Below are 20204 nucleotides of genomic sequence, written 5' to 3' on the forward strand. Positions count from 1 at the left end.
TCCCTGTGCCTGCAGTCCCTGTCAGTCTCTTGTGGATTGTCTTCTGAGAATTTGTCCTCAAATCTGTGACATACTTTGACGAAGGCTGTCTCAGCTGTCAGTTGATGCGTCTAACAATCCAAATGATGGTCCTAGAAATCAGGTTTTACACATTCATTAAGTGCCACCAAGTCAACTTACTAATAAGACTGGCCCAGTGGGTGTAAGAAACAAGCTGAAAAGGATGACAGAGATCAATGGCAGTGTGACAGAGACTCTGCAGACCTCCACCTCCATGTGTGGTCTCTCTTAAGCCTGAGGTCTCGCTGTGGGCCCATTCTAGGAATCAGTGAAGGGAGAAATTGTCGCCCGTCAGCAATCAAAGAAAATCAGCCCCTGCCAGGAAAAATTCACGGTGTTATGTTTTGATCCTCCCTCGTCGGTTGCTTGTGGGCGTTAAGCAATGAAACAGACAGGAGACGATAGCGATAAATTTAGGCATCTGTTAACAAGATGCACCTCAATAAGCACTTTGATCCACTAACTGCTGCAGTAAAGCTGCTTGGTGGAAAAACTATGCTTGTAACGGCCAGAACCTCAGACATCGGTGATTCACTGGAAAATACAGCATTTGTTAGATAAATGCATCCATGTTTTCCATTTCTGCCTGTAGCCAGATTTGTAACGGTCCCTTTACACATCATCAGGTGCACCATTCGTATGCAGAGTGCTCTTCATTAAATTGTTCTGTTGTTTCCACTCAATAGATTTATTCCTCAGGTCACTCCACTGTTCAGCCTGTTGCAATTAGAGCTCATGGACTTAAGAGGAGGTCCCTACCTTTTCTCTACAGCTGTAAGAGGATGACAAAGTACTGCCAATTTAACACCCCACAAACACCCACTTATACATTTGTAAATTACTTGCATTATTTTGCTAATGTACCAACCTCATGTAAACCTTAAGTGACACTAACGATATCAGTTTAAAAATGTGACATTTCAAAAAGAGAGTGCGCATGCTTTGTTGGTAAAATTTAAATAACAAAATGGATACTATTCTGATCTTTTATCTACGAATTCAAACATAAAAAGGGGCAATAATTGTTCTGCAGGACTGTAACTGATATATTAATATGCATATTGTTTACATTTTGACACATTTGACTTTGATTGTTTTATATTCTGTTTTTTAAATGGCATTCTCCCGAATTTATTATATTTATCAGTTCAATTTTATTTGTATAGCTTCAAATCACAACAACAGTCAGTTCCCCTACAATAATAAAGAGAAAACACCAACAAAAAGAAAACTCCTTATGAGCAAGCACTTGGCAACAGAGTGAAGGAAAAACTCCCTTTTAACAGGAAGAAAGCTCCAGTGGAAGCAGGCTCAGGGAGGGGCGGTCATCTGAAGTGACCGTTTGGGGGAGAGAGGATAGAGACAGGACAAAAAACACACTGTGAGCCAGAGATTAATAATGACTCATGATCAAATGCAAACTGGTATATAAACACAAAGAGTGAAAGGAGGTGAGTGAAGAAGAAACACTCAGTGCACCATCTAGCAGCCTTGGCCTATTGCAGCATGATTAAGCGAGGATTCAGGGACACCTGAGCCAGCCATAACTATATGCTTTATCAAACAGGAAAGTTTTAAGCCTAATCTTAAAAGTAGAGAGGTGTCAGTCTCCCAAATCCAAGCTGGGAGCTGGTTCCACAGAAGAGGGGCCTGAAAGCTGAAGGCTCTGCCTCCTTTTCTACTTTTAAGTACCCTTGAACCACAAGTAAGCCTGCAGTCTGACAGCGAAGTGCTCTATTGGAGGGGTATTGTATTTTATTTAGATTTTTACTTATGCTCCTTTATTTCAGTCACTCTTTGTTGCAACTGCCTGGAAGCTTCGACCGTGGTCTTAAAAAAATAGAAGCTTTCTTTGGCTTCTACCATCTTCACAAATGTTCACGGCAGCAGATGGAACTACAGTGGCAACGGGACTTGTGTCAGGGAATCTTATGCATGTTAGGTAAATGTGGCAACCACTACACTATGATAAGGGCCTAACGTTTTGTAGGCAGTCAAACACCCTCCAAAGTCTTCATTAACGTGCTGTGTTTTATCTATGCATCATCAGTTTTTTGGATAAATAATAATAATACAAAAAGAAACTAGTTAATATACTTGTAAATCAACAGACACATTAACCATTGACCCTCATGTCCTGCAGGTAGACTCCCTTGGAGCTTTCCTGTTTGTCATCATGCTCAACTATGCACTTTGCTGCTGTTGGCCTCACTATGCTGACAAGTACAGGCTCCCATGATCCTGCCATAGTTCTTCTGGACCTCAACTTTACACGTCCAAGAGGAGATGTGGTCAATCATCCCTGACCCTCAAGAAATTGATTTCATGGAGTCCGGAGACTCTTCGAAGTTTAACCTGTTAAACTGAAAAAATGTTCATTGATTTATTAATAATGTATTAAAGCAAATCCACCTCTGTTATTAGAAAGGAGACATTCACAAATGTAGCAGCTCGTAAACTAAGGAGCAATTTTCCAAAATAATAACCAAAAAACACAAAACAACCCACCTTCATCTCAGTGTCTCTGAACAAGCACAATTTCTAGTTTACACTGCCTCTACAACTGGGCGAGTCCAGGCCCTCTTCCATATAAATCAATAACAGCACTCAGACAGCCTGTGCCTGAAAATGATTCGCAAAGTTCAACAAATCTAATGTGGGGGAGCTTATTGACACTGTAAGCACCACAAGGTTGCAAACAGTCCGAACATGGTTTCTAGTGTTGTTGCTATTTCAACTCTGACTAGACCACAAAACTACTACAAACCAGGACGCTTCATATGTGCAAGCGTTGGTACGTTTGTACCTGTGTAAACACAACTTTTTCTTTCGCCAAAATAGTCTGCTATTTTCCAACCTTTAACACACAAATTTCAATTCTGGTATTATCACACTCTTATCATCTTACTTAACAGCTTGGGCCTACTTTAAAACAACAAACTGACAAGCCAAATTTAGGCTAACACAAATACACACTTACAATATCAGTTTTCCTTATTATGCAGATGCTTCTCACATCTATTAAAACTGCGACTATGTAAACAGTTTTATTTTTGTAAAAAAACAGTTTCACAAGTTTGTGCATGAGAATATCCTCGAGTAACACGGCTGAGATGCTAATTACAGGCAGAGATAGTGGAAATGTTTTATCCTCATAGTCTGAACTACTCCAGTCTCATTTTATAAGATTATCAGTGTGTCTTTGCCTACAAACCACATTAAATATACAGTGTGCTTCAATCTGTAGATGAGACTCTTTACCAGAGAACTGAACATTGTTATTCACCTCACTCAGTTCTTCTACCTTCCTCCTCTCCAGCTTCTGCAACAGGATCTTTATCTTATTTACAGTTAATTCAAAACTCAGACACAAGGGGTTTAACTGCCAAACAAAGCCGGGCTACATTTTAAATATATTACAAAATCTTACCAATAACATTTTTAATTAAATCATCAGCCACTCCGCTCTGACTTACTTTTAGGTTGAATGAAGAAGAATGAATACGGCACTTATTGTTTGCTCTTTGTATTGCATAGCAGATCGATACTATTCTGCTCGTCTTTCTGGACACTTAAGCATATTTAAACAAGCTTTGCATGAATAATTCAGTAGCAGTAGTATCATCCTGGACTGACTTAGAGCATGTGGTTTAATTGCTGACCTGTCAACAATAAAAGTCTGCTGGATATAGAAACGCACTGAATACTTGTAATGTTTTGCAATAACCCCAGCGTGTAAAACCACCCTTACATTGATCAAAAAGCTTCTGTTTAATATTCATCAGGGTCTGTGCTATGCTATAACTGGTCTTATATGAATACAACATACAGGATGTGGCCCTAAATGTCAGGATTAAATTACATGACTGATCATAAAGTTAAAAGCTGCCCTCCTCAGACATGCGGGGGTTACCATATGGAGGCATTTGTGTACTCCTTATGTATGATTACAAATATAGATTCTCTACATTCACACAGATTTTCTATATATACATATATTTGCATGGCAAAATGATCTCTTTATTATAGGCTGTATGTGGGAGGAGAAGCCTCCGGTCAGAGGTCTGTGCTGAGCTTCTTGTAGCTGCTGTCTAATCTACCATCACCTCCCTTAAACACCATGTGCACAGCTTCACTCCAATGCTGCGTCCTTGAAAGTGCGACTCTTGTAGAATGGAAAGAAGATGGAAAAGAGGCAGAATGGAGCAGAGGAGGGAGCAGAGGAGGGACGGGCAGAGGAATTATTCAAACGACGGTTAGATTTGTAGCACCAAAAAGCTCCTCATTAGCATAACTTCAAAACCTCGCTGCACCAATCTTAATAATACATGCGTTTTGAGCCTCTTTGTGAATCACCTTACACTCTGTAATACTGCTGTTTTTCTATTTGTTATGAGGCAATGGGATGTGGATTGTGTGGAGGAGAAAGGCAGGGAAAAACAAAAAACAAAAAAAACACACTCTTCCTCTACCCTCGTCTCGTGCATCGAGACAGTGAGACATCTTAATCTTTGGTTTATTAAACATGGCCTTGCGTCTTATCAGAGAGACAGACCAGTCATACCAATTAACATTCCAGCACAGGGTTTCTGCAGCAGGAGAACAGGAGGCCAATCTCTCGTCCTTCCTCTCACACACAAATATAAACACACACTTACACAAACAGTATAGAACGAATGCTTGAACACATACAAAGACTGCAAAAAAAGTACATTTAAAACATACGCAGAAATCACAGGGTTCAGCTCACAGAAGAGGGTGATACTTCAGTGTCAAGGCTACCATAATAAGAAACTATAGCAGCGGGCTGTATCAGGAGATGACATGGGCAGAGTAAGGAGCAAGATGTTTATTCTGGCCTGGATTCACCGGGTCATTCTGTCCACAAAGTAACAGCAGAAAAGGGAAACACACGGTGCTTAGGACTGCTAGTGATACAGAGACAAATAGTCTGAAGCTTTCAAGCAAAGATATTAAATCTAAGTGCATCACAATTCACATCTAACATTAGCAAGACGCATGAGTAACAAGTGATAGCTATGCTAATATCATGTCAATTAAGTTAATCATCTGTATATAAAGTCAAGTGACAAAGACATGAAATAGATCCAGTGACTTGTAGAAGCATGTTTAGTAGAAATAACTTGAACTGATCATGATTTCTCTATCATGCTGTTGGTGGAATTTTAGCCTCTATTTTTTGCAACATTGCTTCATTTCATTGAGGTTTGTGGGCTTTCATTTATGCACAACTTTCTTAAGGTCATGCCAGGTCGAGGTCTGGACTTTGACTCTGCCGATTCAACACCTCAGCCAATCTTTCTTTCTGCTGACATTTGACTTTAAGAATACAGAAGAGTTCATGGTTGATTCAATGTCTGTAAGATACCGAGATTCTGTGGCTGCAAAACAAGCCCAAGTCATCATCCCTCCACCACCGTGATGTATGAGATTTTTGTGCTGATTTGCTGTGTTTGGTTTTCTCCAAATCTGAACATCATGGCCAAACAACTCCAATCTGGTCCCCTCCAAATGACACTGAAGTCTTGTGGTTTGTTCAACTTTGCAAACTTAAGCTGTGTTGCCGTGTCTTTTTAGAGATAACAGGTGTTCTCCTGGCAGGTCTTCCAAAAAAGCTATACTTGGTCAATCTTTTTGTGCTGTCATGAGTTTTAACACTGAAAATCTTATTTGAGGCCTGTAAAGACTGACATGTAGTTGTTTATTTGTTTGGTTTTCTTTGCAGTTTCTTTGCACAGTTTGCACAGTTTGACTTTAAGATGAATTTCTTGCGACTTCCACTCGGAAGATTGTGGCTTTGTCCTTATAATGGTACATGATTCTACTTATTTAGCTGCTACGTTTCCTCAGACGACTATATCAGAATGTCCACATTGAAAGGCACCCTTGCACAGATAAACAAAGCAGTGTTCATGGATCACTGTGCCAGCGTGTAGGTCAGCCAGCAAGTTGTTCTCATTATAGCAACTCCTTATTAGGTTAAACTGAACCGGAATTATCTTAAACTTAAAGGCCAAAACAATGAGGTACATGTGTATGATTGCAGTTATTGTATAGTAACAGATTTATTTTAATTTATTTTCATCAGATTGGTTCAAGCATCTGATAAGTTTGCACATTCGATAATTTATATTTGCACCAAAACGACATCCTTAATAAAATAAATCATCATTTAAAAACTGCATTTTGTATTTATTGGGATTATTTTTGTCTAATTTGTTTGCTGATCTGAAACATTTATGTGTAAGAAATGTGCAAAAAACTAAGAAATCAGTAAGGGGGTAAATATTTTTTTCATGGTGCCGTATCTCATATAACTGACATCCTGAAGTGAGAATACGGTAACTTGACTTTTCCTCAGTGCAGCAGAATAACAACACAGCGAGCCTATTAATTCAGAGTCTCTCCTTTGGCACTTAAGAAGGAAAGGCTTTGGCCAATGTCCTCATATATCATTTTTGTCATTTTTGTTGTAACAGGCAAAATGAAATTGCAGCATTAAAACAGAATTAAGGTCTCCGAAGGGCTGTAGCTATAATAGAGAATTCATATAAAGTGAAGGCTGTGCAGGCAAAAGAGGTCAAAGACTGAATAATGAATCTAATGAATGGCAAATTAAAACGAGGGTTTTTAAACACAATCCTTTGAAATTTAAGATGCTATTGGTGTTGATAATGGACTTATAAGCTACCTTTTCTCTGCTTCCAAGAAGGAAATTTCTATGCAAAGCATAACAACGGACAATATCACCAGATTCTTACCAAAGAGTGCAGAATGTATTTAGCAGAGTGACTAGTAACAAAAAAGGACCTGAACGCTTTGTATGCTGCCAGTTGGGCCCATTACTGAAACTCTAAACTACACTATATGCGATAATAAAGCACTAAGCTCCACACAAAGCTACTACCAAATCTTTCCCTGACTCCGTCAGTGTGTGAGGCCGTGAGTGTGCAGTACCCATCAGCGAGGCATGAAGGACAACCAGTCGTACACACCACACAGGAGATCCCCGGATTAGTCATGCTCGCCAGCTCTCTGCTGCTGCTACCCTCTAATGCATCAACGCCCCGCATCCAAATACAGTCTCAAACATCACAGCAAGGGCAGCATCACAGTGCTTCTACAACAGCTCTGTCACAGCTTGCGCTCATAGCTAATTATTGTTGCAATAACAGCTATCAACATGTATAAAGCATGTAAGGAGTGCCTGACAGTGTGTGGAAAATGCTTCACGGGGACATGAACATGTAAATTTTTACTAATAGGCATTGCAGTTGAGTTAAGCATTGGAGCATCACAATGGTGATGGTTGTTTACTCCACCTTTTTAAAAGCAAAAATGCAGCTCTGTGGCTGCTCTGCATGGCTGTAGGCTGAGTTTGGCTGAAGTATGATCTGGATATTACTGTTTCTGAGTGTGACTCATAGCTGTACTCTGGGTCTATACCACTACTAATCAACTAAACTGAGAAAACTCTGTGAAGCCTTACACCTTTTAACAGTGCTAACTACTGCAAACTAGTTAGCACCGATGCCTCACAGAAAGAGGATTCTGGCTTCAAATCTCCTGGTCGGCAGTCCTTTCTGGGTGGAGTTTACAAGTTCTCTCTCTGCCTTAGGTTTCCTGCAGAAAATCCCACTTGAACCTGATGCTCGGCACAAATCTTGCATCTAATTTGCAATGTTAAATAATTTGGAACAAATTACTGTACAAATTATGGCCAAATACTTATATTGCCGGAAGGTGTGTAACGAATCTGTTGACTTATTTGTGCTCCACCATTGAGCAGCTCTGCCATTAATACAGTGTTAAGTGAAGTGTGTACTGTTGCCTGCACACAGTGACAGCAGCATGGTTAGTTAGATGAGGAATTGAATTTTAACCAGCTGGAGTCACACAAGAGGAATGCATCAAGACAGCCATAAAACTGCAATAACATGTAGTCAGTCTGCTATTGCTTTGCAATTGACTGCGGTCAAATTGGCAACTGCATGCAATTTGCCACTGCAGAATACAAGCAGCTGGCAACCGCTTGAGTCGAGGCTACTATTGCAAAGAGACGTGCCATAGATGAGTTGCACTCATCAGTGCAGACTCAAATTGGATGCAGTACAGTAGAAATCTGCGTTTACACATTAGATGGTTTTTTGCAAAGGTCCGCCAATCACGCCACAGCCAGTCCTCCAATCAGGAGTTTGGTGGATGCTGGTTCCCTGGTTTCTCCATGTGTCAAAGTATCCTTAGGCAAGATATTAAACCCCAATGCATCCATTGAAGTTCGAGTGTGTGTGAATGTTAGTTGAAAGTGCTCAGGTATAGTTAAAAGCTTTGTGATTGGAAGAATGAGACTTGTAGCAGAAAGTACTTTGAGTGCTCTAAATTGAGTAGAAAGGTGCTATATAAGTACCAGTCCATTTACTATTCACCAATCTGTCTGAGAGTGACTGCAGTCAGTCTGAGTTGGACCGCGAGACAGGTTGCCTCCCATTAGATGACCTGTGCAATCAACTACTCGCAGTCAGTCTCTGATAGAAAAAAATAGTGCTATCACTGAGCAGCTACCAGTTTTTGCTAATCGCAAAGAGCTTGTGTTATTTTGACTATAGTGTGATGGAGCCATAAGAGGTGATTATTCTCCATTTCAGATTTCGACATGGACACCAGGAATCCTTCTCCTTCGTTGTAGTTCTTTGAACTATGCTTGAAGGGCACACTGGTAGTTTGTGCACTGTGAGATAAAGTTTCTGAAGAAGAGTAAGAGAGCTTCACACTTACCATCTGAAGTGGAAATTTACTTTGCTGTGACATAAGCAAACACAAGCAGTCTCACAGAAAACACCCAGTGGACTCAAGGTGTTGAAAGGACATGTATGAATGCTAATGTTAATATACATCATCTGTTTGTGACACTTACTTTATAGCAGTTTCATCAGTTTATAAATGAGTTGCCAGCTTCTTAGTTTAACGCTAGGCAGCTGATCACTAGTGAATTTAAAACTGTTAAAAAAAAACCTTAAAGAGATGTTATCTCTATTATCAAGAGTTCAAGAAACTACGGCTGGAACATCTGAAAAATCAAAGACACAGACAACGTTATCAAAAGTACCGTAGAATTAAAAGGCTCATATTGTAAATGCATTGCCATTAGGGAGACATGTTCACTTCATGTATTTTCCCTGAAAACATAAGTGTAGTGTGTTAGCATGCTAACAAATTACAATAAGGTGATAAACATTTTGTTCTAGCATGCAGACATTACGGCATATAATTCAGATGGGTAAAACCATGACGAGAGAAGAAATTTTAACACAGACGGGCTTTATCGTGACCTTTTTGCCAGCAGACTAAAGTTTAAAAAATTTCCAATATCACAGAGGAAAAGCTCTGAGGGAACACTGTCACTTTTCACTGCAACACCGTACAAAAATATGAAGCAAAGACACAAACTAAAGACAGCAGCCCTCCTGGGGTGGCACTATCATTTGTGACCATTTAATAAAACACCCACAATTGTCACCCAAGAAGCAGCCCACTGGAGATAAGTGCATGTTCTCTCTGGACTGCTCTGGAGGATGTAATTATTAGCGAAAAAAGCAGTAAACATATGTCTCAGTGCTATACAAACCGACTAAAATGGAGCAGTTGGTCCCAAGGCATTTCCACAGTGTTATTAATGTGCTGCAGTGACAGAATGGGAATATAATAAATAGCATCAGGTTGAATATGCAGTAGATACACAGAAATTTTGGCTCCAGCTAAACCCCACCACATTCATATTTCGGGATTCTGCAAATATGAGCTCTACACATCATCCATATCTTCAGCACCACACTAATTTTGTTCTGAAGTCAAACATACAATCATCTAAGAAGCCTGAAAACCTCTTTCTTTTTCACCATCAAGTTCTCTGCCGCAGCTGAAATGTTGGAAATGGCATGTTATGAGTATGGTCAGCCTCATTACTGTGGTAAATGCAGACACGAAGGCTTTATCATTACAACCTGTAATTTCCTAAAAGATTGCACATTCAGCTGTGGACTCGAGTTGACTGCATGGCTGAAAACCCATTTCGCGCTCTGTCTCAACCAATTCATGGTGCCAGATCCAGTCATAAAAAGCTCCTCTCACTTGCCGTACATTAACTTATTAAAGTCATCTTTCGTCAGACCATTAATATGCCTCCAGTGCATAAAATGATTAACAGTGGCTTCAGTCTCGTTCTGGCATTGAATGAATCAAAGTGTGCAATAAACATTATTTGAACACTTCCTGAAGCGGAGGGGAGAGGATGTCAAGAAATCATTTCAGTAACAACATGGCCTAAGTGTCACTTGGGCTAGCAGTTCTCTTGAGCAATCGTTCTTATTAATCATGTAAGAAAGAAATCTAATGTGAAAGAAGCACAAATAAACGTGAGAGTGGGTTTCATAAAAAGCACGATTACCTCTAATAAATACTCCTCTATCTCAATTCTTTGGAAAACTGACCATACTGGGAATACTGGCCTATGGGCCAGCAGTTCCTCTTCCTTCAGATAAAAACAAAACACCAGATTCTCAAAGGTGTCAGTGTGAAAGAGACAGGGAGAGAGAGAGAGAGCACAAGTGAGAAAGCTGTTGAGTTCAGGCTGTGGGCCTGTTGGCCCTTAGAGATGGGCTGTGTGACTGCTGGCTGATGCTGTCTTATTAAAAGTCCTCCTCTGCACATTCAACAGCACTGTCAAAAAAAGAAACTTCAAAACTTTGTTGAAACAGTTGCTGAATTGCAGGACAGAGCTGAGCCAACTTATAATGTCTGCCATAAACATGGATTTTAAGCTCAATACATAGCTCCGCCAGATACTACTAAAGGAGAAGGCACTCTTTGACTCTGCACTGATTGGACAGGTATTTGTGAGGCTTATTCTCTTTCCCAGCCACCTATTTTTAGTTACTATGCTGTACTAGTATACATAAAGCTAACCAAGCAGTATACAAGCAATTTAAATCATCGCAAAGTAAACAATATATGCATTAAGCCATAGTCACACAGGCCTAAAGACTCATCAGACACCATCTGGTAACCACAGGTTAAGAGGGAAAAATCTGGAATTCCCAACTCATCGACCAGCAGCTGCTGACTGAAATGAGCCTCAAAGAGAAAAGCAACTCAGGGTTTAGTATCTTGGCCAAGGAGACTGGAGATCGAACTACCAACCATCTGATTAGTAAATGACCTGCTCTACATCCTGAGTGACAGCCACCCTCAAGACGAATGACTTTGTTTCTCAGCTGTTCTTGGGTTTCTTTAGTTTGTGGCATGATGTGATGCTTTTTGAGAGCTTTTAACCTACGTCACCTCGTCAGACAGATTCAATTTAAGTGATTCATCGATTCAACGTGTCTGACAGTAATCAGGCCCGGGTGTGGCCCTTTTACTGCCCTGTGTGTAACTGAGATTTCCCCAAAAAAAGTGATTATCAATTCTGTTGATTTGTGATTTAGCAGGGATTTCCACTGCTGCACTTTGTAGTAGAAACATTGACATGGTCATACATATTCAGGGATACAATGATTTTGTTTTCAACATTTTCAATTAATCCTGGAGTCCTACATATAGAAATAACTAAATTCCCAAAGCTCAAGATCCAATGAAGTTGCCTGTTTATTTGGCCCATAGTCAGACCTCTTCAAATATTTAGTTACCAAGTAGATGTTTCAAAGAAAATGAGAAACACCTGAGAAGGTGATAAATGACTAAAACACTCTAATCAGTTAATTACTAATCTCAACAACCTATTTCCATGTAACTGTCCATTCTCGATGTGTAGTGTACCAACGATTTGTCACGTCCCGAGGTGTCCATGGGAACGCGACAGGTAACCATTCCGTGTTCCTATGATATGCGCCGGATTGTGGATGAAATCCAGCAGAATGACGTTCCTGGTGGTAACACACATTCCAGCCGTGTATTCCAGCCCTAACCCTAACCTTAATCCAAACTCTAACCGCAACCTTAATCACGTTAGATAGTGTTTTCCAAAGCGATTCATGATGAGAACGTAAAATAAATGTACATGTGTAGATTGAGTCCAAACGGTTCTCATGTTTCCTCCTTTTTCCGAACGCTCAACATAGGAACGTGTTGGATTACCGACGATTTGTCACATAGCGTATATGTTACGCTTTGGTAGTGAAACGTGTGTAAAACTTTCATGAAGGGGCAGTGCTACATGAAAAAGTAGCATCTACCTGCTTGTGATACAACAACATTTGTAGAGTTGCAGAGACTCTACAGACCGTAAATGAAAATGCTCCTCAGCCTTTTCCAAACCACAAATTAAAAAAATTCCACATTACGAGATTATCATTACAAAATTAACATTACCGCATTATCATTACATTATTATAGTCCCACTTTTCTGCCATACACCAAAGTTCAAATCACTGAGCTCAGGTCTGGACAAGTCAATTAGTCCACACAAGCCATACAGGAACAGTGACAGGGTACCGTAATTGGCCCCATGCCAGCAGATTAATATGTGGTCCTTTACTACTAAAATGGCCTTTCTTAGTAAAGCTCCAGAGAATTAATTAAACCGATGCCATTTTGAGGAGCCAAGGACTTCAGGATAAAATGACCTTGATATGAAAATGGGTCTTACAGACAGATAACTACACTGTCCTTATGTCAGTCCACTTAACCTTCTCAGCCCTGCATTTATTCAGCAAGTGTTACATGGTGAACCTGTTGTACGCTGACATCCTCTGCAGGTATGGCAAAGGCTGAGGTGAACATTATTTATAACTGAAGACCAAATGCTTTAGTTTTACTGAGAAAGGTCACACTGAACTTGTTATTTACAAAGAAAAATCTCACTGCATCAGTTTTTATCCCGCGGCCGTCACGCAAGCTTTCCATAAACACAAATGAGAAGTTTTTTGTTGGCTGCCAGTAACAAACAAGAATAAGAGATTAAACGGCACAAGGTGCACTCGATTATTTTAGTTGCTATGCAACTATAAAAAAGAAGTGCAAGAACTGCAGGGTGCTTAAGGAGCAACTGAGTGTGTGTCCCTGATTTGACCTCTTTTGAAGCCAATCTGCGATAAACAGTGGGTCCACAGATGGTCACTTATTACCACCTGCATGAATAATAAAGGAAAGGTTTTTAGCACTTAAAGAGAGGGACAAAAATGAAACATTAAATCAGAAAAATAAACACTTTGCCCCTCTGTAGGAATTCTAAAAAGATATGATGCTGAGGTATCATTGAGTGGTTCTCTCCCAGCAGTCTGTTCCTGCCTCTCAGGGGAATAGTAGAAAAGGTACCAATTGAGGCAGAACCATAGCCCCAGGGGGCGGTGGAGGTGGCTTAAAATCCCCTGCCAGTGCTTTCAATACCGGATGCCGGAGCCTAGTTGTCTTCACGATTTTGCGTAATTTTGTTTTTGGTTAGTCTTTATATCTTCTTCATGTCAGGTCTTAAAGCTGGTCTCTTATCTGAAGCCAGGATAAAACTCCTAGTTGAGGTGGGCAAACAGAGCTCCGGTGATGTACTGCTCCCCCAAGAACAGCCAGTGCAATAGCTCAATCCCATTAAAAAAGAAGTACAAGATCAAGACAGAAACAAAACATGACCTGGACTTGGGATATACTTTGTATTCATTCAAACTACACAAATGACCCGTTTCAGCTGCCAGAAGCAAGATTAACCACAGTATCAAAATGGAACAACAGACGGTTGCTACTCAGTGTTCGAGTAAATCAGCGACTAAACAGAGTCCTCTTTTCAGAGTTAGCAAAGAAAGTCTGACCAATTTTTTTCTCTTCACTTCTTTTTTGGGGGGAAGGGGATCTTAACTTCCACAAATAGGTTCAAGTTCAGTTTACAGCTCCTAGGAAACCAACACCAAGGCCTTAATTGTTTGTCAACTGCCAACAAGGCATTACTGTATCTATCTGAAACAAGAACATCAGTACGTTAGAAGACTCAAAAAAAGGCTGTCAAAGGGAGTACTCGTTGTATTTTCCTAGGATGTATTCAAGAAAGCTAACTAAGATATACGTAAGAGGAGAAAGTTTGTCTTTTCCTGTATAAAAGTGCAGCCCTACAGACCTGGCAGACAAAAGAAGTGTCAGCAACTTGGATGACCCAAACTTTAAATTAGCTACATAAACTGCTTTTGATTCTGTAGATGCACTTTAACACTGTCTCATAACATGTGCTGCACCTGTTGAAACCTCTGACAACAACATATATTACAACCGGATTGCCAATAGCATGAACTCACCTTTGGCTGTGGAGATAGACCCATACAAATATCAGAGCAGGCTGACATTTATCAGAGCAGAGTCACAACTCTTGGGCTGCTGTACCTGAAAAACAGATTAAAGACATTTAAGAATTGAGGACTAGACAAAGAGGATGAATTTACAAGAATAAATCCAAAAATATGGTTTCACCTAAATGGGGACAGATAGCATCTATATATAAACCCATAAAGAGTATGGGTTTGTTTACATGCAAAGACTTCTTCTTAATATCTTAGCTATTGTGGTTGGTAGGCCACAGTTACTGCAGAGAATATTTCATGACTTAAGTTACTGCAAGAACTAGAACAAGGAATTACTGTACAGTCAAGAAAAGGGATATCTATCATTCTATCATCTATCATATAGAGATTGTACAGTGATGTGTAAAAGTCCTCACATGACTCTATGCACTCAAAGACAGACAGTAAACTCTACAAAGGCAGACGTTTTGAACGTTTGTAGTCTAGAGCATTCAGGCGTGTGTTAACACCAAGCCAAAGAGAGATGCCAAAGACATCAGCAATGATCTGAGAGAAGCAATTATTGCTGTCCATCAATCTAGAAAGTGACATGACACCAATTCCAAACATTTTGAAGTCCACCATTCCACAGCAAGAAATTTATTCACAAGTGCAAATATGGCTGGTTTGGAAGAGTTGCCAAGAGAGAACCTATTCGCTCTAAAGCAAACATGGCAGCACAGCTTAATTCTGTAAACCTGCACCTAAACAAACCATCCGACTTCTGGAACACAGTCCGTTGGACAGACAAGACCACAGTAGACACTGGGTCTTACAACAGGACAATGATGCATAAATGAATAACCACAAACCTCAATGAAGTGAGTTGGTGCTGTAAAGAAGAGTGGGCTAAAATTGCTTCACAATGATGTAATCAAGACTGATAAAGTCATACTACTTCAAGTTATTGTTTCTAAAGGTAGAACCGGAAAACTGAATCATGGAGTGCACTTAGTTCTTCCTGTGAGCTTTCTTTTTCCCATGGCAGAATTGGTCACCTCAGATTGGACCTTCACAGATATCTGTATCTGCATTTCCATAGTTGCATCAGAAGAACTTTGCCATTGGCTGATATAATGATATGAGAACAACGTGTCATGGCATTTGGTTGGGCTCCACTCAATGATCAATGTGCAACTGTAGTTCTCTGTGCATTTTTATCAACTGAGTCATAATAAGGTTTTTGCCTTATGCATCAAAAGGGTGAAATACTGCTCATTTTTCATTTACATGCAGTCCTGAATATAGCCTGACACATAATCATTTTTTGTATGTACCTCCCAATGCTGCAATATTTCATTTCAAAGTGACACCCCACCCAAATCTCACATCTGTTGGCTCATATCCAGAAGCTGCTGATTAAAGTCCTTCTAGTCAGTTTCCCTGGTCAGATATGCAACAGTAATAACATCAACATGTCTCCCAGTGGTGCAAAGAAAAGAGACAGAATGTCAGTGTTGATCTGTAGGTATCAGATTTAAAATATTCAATCAATAATGCCTGCCACTCTCCCACTAGTCTCAACAGGAAGCCTGCTGAAGCACCTTTGTGTTAGAAGCACACAGTGGGTATAAGGGGGAGACAGACAGCGGCATGGAGTGGTGAGGCTCATGTCTGTTTGGTCAGAGGGGTCAGACCGTGACAAGATGCTGACACAGAGGAGGATACAGCTGGGAACCTGACATACCTCTGCATCCTTCCCCTTCTAGTCTCCTCTCACTCTGAGCTCTTTAATTCGCTCAGCCTTCCACTCCTGTGTAGATTACTGTAATGTTACAGTAAATTAGCCAGCATGCTTCTGCTCTTCTCATTTAGATCCTGTCTTTGAACTTCTACAAAGTCATAATAAACAATCCCGCTTTCTTTCTTTTTTTTGGTGCACTGCAGAGAAACAGAGGCACATCCAAACATTAAACATTTTCAGCAAATAGCACAAACCTGTCTTGTTGAGACTGTGACGACATTTACAATTCCTGGGAGGGCTGCAAAGGAGAACTGACAGGAGCGCTTGCAAGCGGCGGCCTCATTCACTGGTACTGCTCGTTCTGCAGGATCTTTTATGTGACACCATTACAGCTGGAGACTTTTTTTTTTCTTTATTTTGTTTTGGGCTTTTTTTAAACAAAGGGGATGATTCACTACTTTATGAAAAGAACAAAAAAAATGTTCAACAGAGCAGGAAAATAAAGACTTAAACTTCCTTTTCAAAAGCCCCGAGGGGCAGATTAGCTAGAAACAACGGCATCACGGAAAATGGATCCAACAATCAGCAGCAGCACTGGGCTGAGTCATAATTTATTACTTGTGCACGCTGCATGGTAGCGTCTGTTAGTGTGAGTCTCAACACTGGGCATCACACTCAAAATAGATTCAAGAAACTGGAGCTGGGAGACTGATCACATTACAGCATTGTTGGGCTTCTACGACAGCACATGACATCTTTGACAGTATCTGGGTGGTGTTGTTTCTTTTTATTGTTGGTGGAATAGTGTCTGGTGCTCGTGTATCATTGGCCTGGAATCATTGCCTTTGCAAAGCAACAGCTTGCTATTAAAAAAAAGGCTGTCATCTTTAACCACATGAATAAAGCAAGGTCCCTGTAGTACTCGGGTTTTAATGAGCAAAAAAATACATATGCACGGGGCCTTTGACTTGTGATAACAATAGGGACTGTAGTTCTATTTCAGTGAATTAAAGTGGTCAACAAAACTCAACCCTGCCTGCTGTTTTTTTTCCTATGTCACTCTCTCTCCTCTCTCTTTCTCACACTTCTCACACACAGATCACACTCTGTAGTCACACAAGTGCAGGTTCTATAAATAGCAAGGAAAAGTAGGCGAGCAGGGGCTGGGAGTGGCTTTTACTGGGAATATGATCGATTAAAAAGCAATTTGCTCCTCCGCTTGGCCCCTTCACTCCTAAATGACAACCCCCAACCCCTCCCCCCTCCATATGATGCTGTCTTTCCATCCCCACCCCACGCGCACAACCTCTACTCCCAAGCCTAAGCCTCGGTCACAGTCTGATGGGCACCATGAAAGCGACCAGCTAGAAACATCTGAACAGTCCCTGCTGGTCTCAGTGAAAGTTGAAACTTTGTTCTAACATACAGAATATTTGAGCAAACCTAAACACAGGCAGGAGGACACACTAAAGGACACTTCACTCCATAATCCATTTTACAAAATCCCTCTTTTGGTCCTGAGGTGCTATTTTTGCATATCGATTACTCCAGTCTGCACCGATCAGGAATAACATTATGACCACGTGCATAATATTATGATGGTTCCCCTTTTGCCTCCTAAACAGCCCTCACACATCGAGGCATGGACCCCACTAGACCACTGAAGGTGTGCTGTGGTATCTGGCACCACCATCTGGAAACAGATACTTTAAGTCTGAAAGTTCAGGGGTTGGACCTCCATGAATAGGACTTGTTTGTCCAGCACATACCACAGATGGTTGATTGGATTGAGATCTGAGGAATTTGGAGGCCAAACATGTCAAGCTTTTTGTCGTGCTCTGCAAAATGGCTGTGAATGGTCTACAACAACACTAAGATACGTGGGACGAGTCAAAGTGATATCCACATGGAAGGCAGGATCCCAAGTTTCTCAGCTGCCCAAAGCATCACACTCCCTTCTTTCTACAGTGCAGTCTGGTGCCAGGTATTCCCCAGGTAAGCAAGGCACCCAGCTATCCGTGTCATTTAAAAGGAAATGTGATTCATCAGAACAGGCCACCTTCTCCCTTTGCTCGGTGGTCCAATTCTGAGGCTCACGTGCCCATTGTTCGCGCCTTTGGCAGTATATACGGTTCAAGATGGGCACTCTGACTCGTCCGAAGTTATGCAGCCCCACACACAACAACCTGCGATGTCCTTTGTATTCTGAGACCCTTCTATCAGAACCAGTTCATCTCTTGGATTGGATTGTACAGGCCACTCCCCTCATGCATCATGACCCTGTCGCCTGTCCACTGATCCTTCCATGCTTGTGACAGCACCCACCTCTCAGCAGAGCTGCCGTGTTAGCTAGCTGCACATGTCTACTGGTTGACAGATGTAGCAAAGAGAAAATATCTCCTACATATAAATCTTCACATTGAGATTTGTAGATTTTTGAAAGTAACCAGTTCATAATTTTTGCAAAGAGGAAATGCTGCAGAATGTTTTTGGATGCTCTTTATTTTCTGGCACCAGAAGGCAATCGAGAAACATGAACGGTTCACACCAAACCAAGTTAATTACTCTGTTTCAGGGTTCTCCTTCAGGTGCACTGCACTAACACCTGCTATGCTACAACATGCAGTTTATTAGATTGACTGGTGTAAAAGTAGATCTCCTTATGTTAGACTGTGTCTATCCTCAGAATTAGAAAATAACATTACTTTAATAGATTCTTCTTGGGAGTGGACCAGCTCTCTCGAGAAATCATTTCACTCTTAAAATTACTTCTGAATAGGTTTCCAATCATTTGTTAAATGATTTAAAAAAAAGTTTTTTAGATTTCTAAAATTTAAAATGTGCTGCTTCTCAGTTTTGTGTGACTGTAAACCAAACAAACTTTGACCCTCGGAAATATTATGATGTAATTTTACAGTTCTAGGCTCTTTTGCTATCTTCTTACATTTTACAGTTTAAATTATGTATCAGCTCGTTGTTGCAGAATAATCATTAAAAATTATGGTCTAAAGAGGCTGTACAGTATAGCGTCTGTAATACAATCCCTGGCTTCCACAAATACTATGTGTATGAGATCACCTGTTGGAAATAGAGGCAGGGGTGAAGATAAAATGGAAGAAGGGCATAGAGGAGAACAGGCTATTGTGGAGTCTGGCTGGTTGTGAGGAGACTGTCTGGCCGGCTTTGGGGAACTGATCCATCGGTTATCTTGCTGTCAATATCAACAGAATACTTCAAAGTGAAAGAATTATTTAAATAAATCTTAACAAACCTTTTAAACTATGTGTTCTGTACACACTGTACCACTTCATCAGGTACATCTGTTCAAAAGCTCTTTAACACAAATATGCGATCAGCCAATTATATGAATAGAATAGAATAGAATAGAATAGAATAGCTTTTTATTGTCACTGTTACAAGAACAGTGAAAGGCAGTTTGGCATCTCTCCATGTGTGTGAAGTACACAATAGCGTAAGTATTTACACAATGACAAATTTACATTTACACAAGAAAGATATGTACAAGTTATACATACACCTGCAAACATACACGCACATACATGCAAATATGTATATATACATATTTGCATCCGTACATGCATACACACACATATTTCCACATACACGCTTACATCTATATACATACACATACATGCCATCTAACTAGCAGGTGCATTGAGAGGTGCAGTGTGATCAGTGATATTGCACATTGAGTGTGTGGCAGGGGGATGATATTGCACATTGAGTGGGGGTGGGGTGGGGAGGCGGGGGGGGTGCTGTTGGAACTATACTAAATAATGTTATAATAAATACAGTTTAAAGTGGTAAGGGTGTTGTTTGCATTGAAGTATAAACAGAAATACGATTTATAAATAAGGTGTAATGTCCATGAGTGTTGGCAGTGCAGTTATCCTCCAATCAGGGTGGAGGTAGGGCATGTTTGACAGCCTGTGGGTAAAAACTTCTGTTGAGTCTGTTTGTCTTCGACCTGATGGACCTGTAGCGTTTACCAGAGGGAAGGGGGGAAAAAAGTGAGTGTCCAGGGTGCGAGGGGTCTTTAATGATGATGCTGGCTTTCTGCTGAAGTCTGCCAGTATAGATGTCTCTGAGGGGGGTTAGTGAAG

At 40.6% G+C, this 20204-nt stretch overlaps 1 protein-coding gene across 10 annotated transcripts in view; it reads right to left on the reverse strand.

Annotated features, from left to right (window-relative positions):
- The window catches only part of arvcfb (ARVCF delta catenin family member b), a 255585-nt gene that overhangs the window by 184164 nt on the left and 51217 nt on the right, over positions 1-20204 (reverse strand). For all 10 annotated transcript variants that reach the window (XM_025896848.1, XM_005472989.4, XM_025896846.1 and 7 more), the window contains exon 2: positions 14355-14439. The gene's annotated coding sequence lies outside the window, so the exon portion shown is untranslated. The remainder of the gene's footprint in view (positions 1-14354; positions 14440-20204) is intronic.

The sequence above is a fragment of the Oreochromis niloticus genome, linkage group LG12, assembly GCF_001858045.2.
Source record: "Oreochromis niloticus isolate F11D_XX linkage group LG12, O_niloticus_UMD_NMBU, whole genome shotgun sequence".
Classification (NCBI taxonomy): domain Eukaryota; kingdom Metazoa; phylum Chordata; class Actinopteri; order Cichliformes; family Cichlidae; genus Oreochromis; species Oreochromis niloticus.